The sequence below is a fragment of the Bombus huntii genome, chromosome 17, assembly GCF_024542735.1.
Source record: "Bombus huntii isolate Logan2020A chromosome 17, iyBomHunt1.1, whole genome shotgun sequence".
Classification (NCBI taxonomy): domain Eukaryota; kingdom Metazoa; phylum Arthropoda; class Insecta; order Hymenoptera; family Apidae; genus Bombus; species Bombus huntii.
Genome location: NC_066254.1, coordinates 1,107,598 through 1,116,834, shown reverse-complemented (window position 1 = coordinate 1,116,834; position 9,237 = coordinate 1,107,598). Strand labels below are relative to the sequence as shown.

Sequence of the window (9,237 nt, the reverse complement as noted above, 5' to 3'; positions counted from 1 at the left end):
TGATCTACAGGGTTTGTATTTTCAATAATGTAAGAAATTTGAAACTGGCGTTGGCTTTCCTTCAAGGTATACAATTTCTTGAACGGTTTCTCCTGGTACGAGGATTGGTTTTTGCTGCAGCAGAAGGGCGTTTATTATCTAATTTCAATGTTTTATTGGAGAGTTCGAATCGATATTGATTTAAACCGGGTAAGCCTAATATGCCGTCTTCTATAATAAGGAAATTATCATCTACTAAGGAAAATTCTATTTCTTTGTTGAATAAATTTAGTATAATTTTGGAATTGGTTTCGTATTTGGAATGTCCCATGGAGAATTTCTTTGTGTCTGGTATTATTGTTCTTCCTGGGTAGCATCCTCGTTTAAGCAAGTTGATTCCTGTCAACGAGAAATCGCAATCCTGGTCGTCCTGGTAATTGTAGTCGTATTGTGGGTAATCTTCCTGCGATAGCATTGTTAATTCTGATTGTTTTTGAATATGGTTTATTCCTGGAGGGGCCTTTGTTCGAGGCGGTATTCGAAAATTCTGGCATTGATTGGCAAGATGTCCCAATCGATTGCATTTGAAACATTTCGTTTGTGTCCTTTCGTTTAATGGTCGGTTCTCAAGCTTTGTAAAATTATTCATTCTTGATTGAATGTTTTGTGTGAATTGATTGTGTTTGTGTTCGTAATCGTGAAGCGGTTACCTACTGGTTGAGACGTCTGGTTACGATAAGATGGCGGAGCGGTTGTTTATCGCGTCATCCGTCTGCGAGCGTTGTCTTCGCGGAAGTGTCTTTCCACGTCCATTGTTTTTGTTTCTGCGTCGATGATGTTTGGGGGGGGGGGATTAGCCAATACCTCTTGTCCTATTTCTGAACGAAGGCCTCTTACATAGTCAGTCACAGAGTCCACGTATAGTCGATTGTTCATCGCTCGTCGAGTTAGTTCGTCTTTATATTCATTGCTAATGTTGTATTGAAGTTTGCTAAAGGCACGTCGAAATCTAATGTTATAATTTTGCACGTTTTCGGTTAATCCTTGCCTTATTTCTCTTAATTGATCTTGGTGTTCTCTTACTGATGCTTTAATAGCCTCCGGACAAACAATAAAGACTAAGTAAAGTGTCAAAGAATAATTTATTCAACCGTCTTCTATTCACGTCCGGTAAAGCACTACGCGCGATTCTAACTAGCATCGTAAACTGGTGCCCCTATAGAAACTATGAGTGTTTCAATACTCAATCTTATCCAGTATCACATCTGTAAGGTGCTTCACGGTAAGATCTCTTCAACTCTTGATCTAATCAAGGTGATCAAAATAAAATTCTAGTCATAAAGCAGGATGTGCCGAAGACGGCAATAAACACGCAGTTCGGATTATTTAAATTCCTATGCATGATCGTTGGTCTTAAAGATGCGTTTAAATGGCCTTGTTCGACCGTCCTCGTGATCGCAAGGAAGCGCGCTCAGTCAGTTCATATGAGATTTTATATAATCTGTAATAATTTGTACGTATGTAACTGGGTTGGAATTGTTCATAAGGAAAGCCGTTGTTGTTGAGGGAATGTTAGGTTGGTATGATTACTAGTTCTTACATGCTAAGTTGGTACGACTTCTAACGACGCTCCTTTGTTTTAGGTGTCGACCACGTGTTAATTATCCAAGTGCATCCGATGTGTTCATATGGCTGTACATGGTGGTGAAATACAGAACATAAAAATTGAATCTGTGTGAATCAATTAAATATCAAACTCCAAAACCTGTTTAATAACAATTGTTAAAACAAAATTTCTTTTATAAAATACTATTGTAAAGCACGACATTGTGGGGAAACCTTACCATGAGTATTTCTTGATGTATTTCTCAAAAGTGAACATTAATGTTAATATTAGGTATATCTTTTCTTTCTGTTAATAACACATTTCATTTTGTATGAGGAGTTTCTGGTCTGAACTCAAATCAGCATTTACGTTAAACATCCTGCGATACGAAGGAGACACGCAACCAGAACGAAGCGTCGATTTTTGCGGTCAAAATTACAAAACTTTTAATCACGAAAACTTCATCTTCTGATATGTATATCACATATGTATATATCTCGATATTGAATATTACCTCATCGATAGTTACATTGTACTATAAACTTATTATTTCTGTTCAACATTATCATACAATTTCCATAGTTAACGTGAAAAATATAAGTTTGTGTCGAAAGTTTGATTATCGCTATGTACACACCAATTTATAAATAATAGCATTATAAATTATAAAATTAATAGATAAAGTGCAAGAGTGAAGAAATATGCTTGAAGGAAAGGAAAGAAAGGTAGAAAAGGAATAAACATCTCACGGCTCTCACGGCTTCTCAACTAACGAATTATGATAATTCACGTATCGAGCTCCACAACCTAATTCGTTATGTACAACAATAATGTAACGTAAACAATTTTAGCTAGGCCCACTCCGGCCTTTTACGGGAGCGTAAAGCTACGTTATTCTTCGACGTGCGATCCTAAGATGCGAGTTGTAACGATCTGTGGAATGGTTTGAGTTAGAGTCTGCTTAAGCGTGGTAGACTGGACAGAGAAAATCATCCTCTAGCTTAAGAGCCCACTCTTGCGTATACCCTTTTTTATATCTTCTTTCATTAATTCTTTTACCTTTTTTCTATTTAAAATCGTAGTAATTTTAGTTTTGTTTTGTAGCTTATGTTTTAACGTGAAATAGAATCTTTCTTAAATTATACCGCTCAGAGAAATCGATTAGTTTGTGTTTCTTTCCATGATAGGTTTTTAAGCAGACAGATAAAATCTATTGTTGTCTATTGGCAATTCTGAGTGTAGTGAGGTCATATTTGAAGATCTCGAGAAATTAGTGAATGAAGTTATTGCAAAACATTCCGAGAAGAAATAAGTTTTAGATGCTCGTAGTATTAAATTATTAATTCTAAAAAATTATTTACTTTTTATTTGCATTATTATCACTTGGCGTCTCAGCATGTTATACACTGATATATTATACACTGCATGAATTCATATAGCAAAATTTCGTATATTTTCAGCTTCTGCTGTGCAGATTTATGTCCAAATCGATTTCTTTTTCAAGTGTGCAATTATGGCGTCTCTACTCAGTTTTGTCATAAATAACCTAAATTTCCTGTTTGAAAAGTTGTATTACTTTATCTGATTGTTTCTGTGCTCGTTTCGACTCTGCTATTATCATGTCTCTGTCTGCTGATGAATATACAGTTTGTTTACCATTTATTACTAGTGTGTCCTATCCAGCGATTGTTTTTCTCTAACATCTACTAAACAGACATCTACTAAGAAACACACCTTCAAGGTGTATTCCAATCCAGTTGGCAACCCTATCTCTTGTCTATTCTGTTAGATATCATCATATCCGGAAGTGTCTTGTTTATTCCGTTATTTGCACCTATAACAGTCGGGAAAACTTCTGGATTGTAACATGCAAGTAACCATTATTGCTCCGGTGTTACCTACATCTGATGTACAAGGCTGCAGCTTGATAAAGTGAGTGGTTTTATATAAGAATAGGATGAGCGATTTTGAATCGACTACAAGTAATCTTGATGGAAATATTATTGAGCAAATTATGACAAGAAATAAGAGATCTCATACTTTTCCACGGAGACGTCCATTATTAAAGGTAGTCTACATAAAATTCAGCTCCAATCTTGCAACACTGGCTTTATTATCAAGCGGTTTGATAGAAGTATTTCTGGTGACAAGCTTAGGTCAATTTGTGTCACACTTAAATTGTCAGAGACTCTTTTATTAATTTTGAAAAACAGATCAAATTACTAGGGTTCAGTCAGAGCTTCGCAACACCAAACGATTAAACAGCGTGCGTTTCTAGACACCGTGGAAACCAAATTGCAGGTTACTAACGATGTGTCAAAATCAATCCAATATATTCGGATCCCTCACAGGATTCTTCCGGTTACTGGTAAGTCAAAATACACCATCTCCATCCATTAGTGCATAACCAAAATGTAATGGTTTTTATAGAAAGTTATAGTAGCTGTAATGTGGAACTGCTTGTTCCCCACGTGCGTACGATGTGATTGCTCTCATGAAAACATGGTTTCATTCTGATGTATTAACCTCGAAGCTTAGCTATTCTTGCTGCGAGTATGTATTTCGCTGCAAGTATGTACTTGCTTGCTGTATTTCGTTGTGGTAGATCTGTGACGGATCGGTACCAACAGGACGCCGACAGGTCGAGGCATCAACGCGGCGCAACATCTCCCGGGCGCTCCGCGGGTACCAACCGCCAACACCAGACGGCTACTACGACGACGAGTCTGTCTATCTTGCTAGCGGTCGAATATACGAGCGCACGATACAAATACCGCACCTAGCGAGACTAGGTCTACGTCTAAGGTAGGGACTACCGGGCATAGCCTTACTGACGAGTCCACCGGTAGTCCCGGGACGGAACGCCCATTCCCTTTTCACACGGCAGCGCTATAACACTGCCAAAGATCTTTTCTCACTAACAACTTCTCAAGAGATGGTGGTGTTTTAATTGCTGTTAAAAGCTCATTTCGTTCCTTAAGTACACACATTAATATCCTTGTTAGGATTCTTTTTAGATCAACATGTGCTTCTTTCGCGGCAGTTTGTTTTCCACCCACATCTTCTCTATTTGTATATTCCGATATCTCATATGGCGTTATTGAAATCGTTGACTTGTATCCCGATCGTATGTATAATACTGTACATACTAGATGATTTTAATTTGCTTCATGCCACATGTAACGGCCAAATTCCATCAATTGACCCCGAGGCAAACTCGAATATAGCAACATTCCTAGAATACTTAGTTCTCAACCTAAATTTTTGTCGTTTATTTAAAAAAAATCAATCATTGTAAGTTTTGCCTTGATTTATTTTGAGCTAGGGATAATAAGACTAGAAGAGCTGCCTTATCTTCTTTTACTTTACTGTGGTTTTTAAAGGTTGTAAAGTTTTGCATGGATTTAACATCTTACTTTTCGTCTAGCAATTATATAACCTACAGATATGATCTCAGACGTGGCGCTTACTCCGAAAAATCGTGCGCAATGATCTAAATTCCATCGCTTGGGATGACATTCTAATGTTAATATTAATCATGGTAATGCAGTTCGTATATTATATGACCATTTATATTTTACCATAGATTTGTTTATGCCTAAATTCTATATAAAGAGCTCCACTTTTCTTAAATGGTTTTTGTCTTCGACTCGTTAAGCTCGGTTGACAAAGAAATGTGCGTACCAAGTATACCATTCGTATATGAATTCGTATGAGGATTTCATAATTTTTTCTATCGAGTTCGATCTCAGTTAAGGCGCTGTCTAGAATTGTTACACGCTATATTCCCGCAACACTGAAATATTAATCCGTGAAACCAATAATATTAAGCCATTTTGCAGTTTCGTAAACATTATTTGCAACCTTCAAAGTGTAGCTTGATCAAATACGTAGGTTGATAATGAAAAAGCAAATGATGCCTAATCGATGAGTTTTCTTTTTTGACTAATTCACTTAGGAGGTGTGATCCTACAAAAAATTTAAGATACGGATAGCTAATATCTATATCTTCAGATTTATTAAGAATATTTCCAATATATGTCGATGTAGAACATATTACAGTATAAGGTTTTGTCCAAGGACTTCTTGGATATGCTGCAATTCAGCATGAATTCTTTTTCACCGCTGAATACAACTTTTCTTTAATTAAAGCATCCTATACTAGGGACACGTCTACAGGGGGAACAAAACGATTTATAGACGGGAGATCATTTCGGACAGTATCGGAGGATAAGATTTTACCCTTGTTAAGAAAAGGAACAAAGGAAGCTAACGATCCCTTTATTCCAAAAAAAGCCTGGCGAGAAGTCCAGTTAACTAGAACAAATATGCTGATGAAAGTGAATTAGATATCGACATACCTTTGGAATATTCCGAACATAGTCGATTATAGCACCCCAATGGCGGTAAAAACAAAAAGAATTAAGGAACCATTAACCCCTTCCCGTGCCATTTAGTTCGACGAAACTCGGACCCAAGCGGTAGACGCGCGCTAAACAGACCAGACTGATGCTCATAAACAAGAACTAACATTCAGTCACGATCGTAACGGGCAAAAAAAACAGTCCGCGAGCTCGACTTGTTATGTTTACGTTTGGCCCAAGTATCTGGTCGCGAGTCAGACTCGCGATATTTACGTTTGGGCCAAAATCTTCATCGCGAGGCTGACTCGCTAAAGTACGGGAAAGGGTTAATCATATCGGCTATGAGGAGGCAGAAAAATATAAAAGATCTTACGAAAAGGGATGACGAGGAAGAAAGGAGATCCTCGCAATCAAAAAGAGAAATAGAATACTTCATCAAACAAGTGGAGGTGGATGTGTTCATTAATACACTAATCGAAGTGATCTTAAACACAAACAAAATAAATACGAGGTTCCACTTATTATCCAAAAAAGATCCGAAAATAACCAATCACTAAAAATAACAGACATATAAGTGGGTAAAAAAGAGGGGTAAGAGGGGACATCGGTCAAGGAAACGGTTATTCATAGAGAGCTGGTGGTAACCCAAACGTCGCACCCTAAAACAGAATATAGTAGCTACTAAATACAGACTGAGGCGTATTGTGTTGTCCGTGATACTTATAGCTGCTGGCTGTAGATGTCGTTGCTGGGGTACTGCTATTTTTCTTCTAATTTAGATGCACGGAAAAAAATCGGACTCCGGTCGCCAGGATTCGAACCCGGGTCCCGAACGTTCGTAAGCTAAGGCGGTAACCACTGCGCTGCCGTCGTCCGGTACTAGTTACTGTCCAGTGGTGGTATTTGTTGTTGAGTGTCGCCACAAGACTGATATACAAAGGAAAAAACACTACCAACTCAGTAAAAGAAAACAGACCTTTGCAGCGGAAGACAAAGAGGAGGGATTTAATGAAAAGAGCAAGGAAAGAAGATTTGGCATACGCGGACGTATCAAAATGAGCACCGAAAAAGATGACACCCAGAAGGAAGACAACAGTAGCGAGATTAACGAATAGAAAGTGCAAATAGAATATCAATATCAACCCAAAAGGGACATTAGAGAAGCAAGAAGTCAGCGAAGAATCCACAATAGACCGGAGGCAATACTCGTTGAGGTCGAAAGAGAAAGAGAATGGCCCGAAGCCTATAGAAAGGTTATAGGAGCTAAGGAAGCTCTCAAGGAAACAACAGGCTAAAGCACCAGCGAGTGAAATATCTGAGAAAATGAAAACGGTTACAGAAAACCGGGTACAACCAACACCATTATAGACTATGGTGTTACTGGAAGTAAAAAACATTGATCCACTGACGAGCAAAGAAGAGCTCAGTAGCGATATTTGTCGAAATTTAGACATAAGTAACGCGAACTGAACGCCAAGACACTACGGAGAACTCTATGGGGAACAGACCATAGTTGTTATCCCCACATCAACTGTACCTGCTGATTATAACACTCTAAAAATCAGAACGGAGTTAACAATAACAAATATAAAAATTTTGCCGAAAATCAGTAGATGTTTTAGGTGCCATAAAATTGGACACACTTCAAACCGGTGCAGATAAGTCAGCCCAGGAAAGGAGCTCTGCAGGAAATGTGGAGGTAGGGACAACAATAAGGCATATTGTAATAACGAATCGTACTGCACCATGTACAGTGTACAAGGATCCACAAACAAAAGGCACGTCACTGGGTCATTGGCGTACCCTATATACAGAAGAGCGATGAAGGAGGGGAATATTAGACCAAAAAGATAGAGATCTTGCAGATCAATTTAAATCGCTGCAAGTTGGCGCAGGATTTAATGTACCAATACGCTTGTGAAGTCAGAGCAGTATTGTTATCAACTCTGAACCAAATAAACAACAGACGTACTGATACAAGGACACAAAAGGAGACGCATCCATATAGGTTATGTTATTTAATGGCACATAACCGTGTGAAGATACCATAATTCAAGAACATGGTGTGGTGGGAATAAGAATAGGAGAATTTGACTGTGTGAGTAGATATTGTTCCCCAACATCAATAAAGATAACTATTACAAATATGTTAATAAACTAGAAAGTTTAATTAAAAAGATATATCAAAAACAAAGAAAAATAATTGTTGCTGCCGATTATAATGAAAAAACAGCAGCGTGGGGCGGAGATAAAACCGACAAAAGAGGTAGAACCTTAGCTAGGGTTAGCTAGGCTTTATAAAAGGATAAACATCCGACAAATTTTTAATATTTCAGGTCACCTTTATGCATTATATGAATTTTAAAATACGACAATCAACAGAAATTGGGGTCATTATAAATTTTCGACAGAGGCCTTTGATCCAGATAGGTTTATTAACCCTTTGCACTCGAGGACTTTTTCGGCCGAAAATATAATTTTATAATATTAATTTCTGTATTTTTTTGTATGATAACTTATAAACCATTCACCAAGATGTATTCTTGATATAATTAATCTCATTTTTAACAGTTCAAAATCAAGTTCATCTTCATTTGAGCTAATTTCACTTCCGAAAACCACTTTTTTAGGGTTTCCAAACTATAATACTTTTGCCACGATCGTCGAATCCGAACTAACGTTGGAGACGTTGTTTCCATACCATAGTTGAACCATAGTTTCGGAGGGATATGAGATTAAATATTTTATCTGCATTTTAAAGTCTAACACTTTACACTTCCTAACAAAGTACACAAAGAGCCAAGGAACTAATTTACGAACCAATATTGCACTCTCATCAATTGGACATGTCAAAATCTAGCATAAACAGGGACTATCGCCTCTCGCTCGCCACTGGAATTGCAGCACGGAATGCTGTGGTGACTGAAATTCGCCTCTTGAGTGCAAAGGGAAAAAAAGTCTTCCCATTAAGGGTTAAGAAGAACGAAAACGAATGGTAGAACAAGGATATAGCCTCATTTAGAAAAATAGTGAATAAATTGGAGAGGTTGCCCAAAAAACCTGTATTAAATTTAGTCAGCAATGTGGAGGATCTTACTAAGATATGTAAGCAGAAAAAAGAAACTGAAAATATTAATTCAAAAAAGCAGAGAGCATGGAAGGAATTCGTAAAATGGAATCCATGGGGTAAACCCTACAGAAGCATTATAAATAAATTAAAAAACAAGAAACCAATAGTTAACTTGAACTCAAATAAAATCAATAGCATTATAAATACACTTTTCACCA

General features: G+C 37.4%; 1 long non-coding RNA gene across 1 annotated transcript; it reads left to right on the top strand.

Moving 5' to 3' along the window:
• Positions 1-875: 875 nt before the first annotated feature.
• On the top strand, positions 876-1,804 carry LOC126875036 (uncharacterized). The gene is made up of 2 exons (XR_007693219.1): positions 876-1,555; positions 1,623-1,804. It is a non-coding gene; the product is annotated as an uncharacterized LOC126875036 (long non-coding RNA).
• Positions 1,805-9,237: the final 7,433 nt, after the last annotated feature.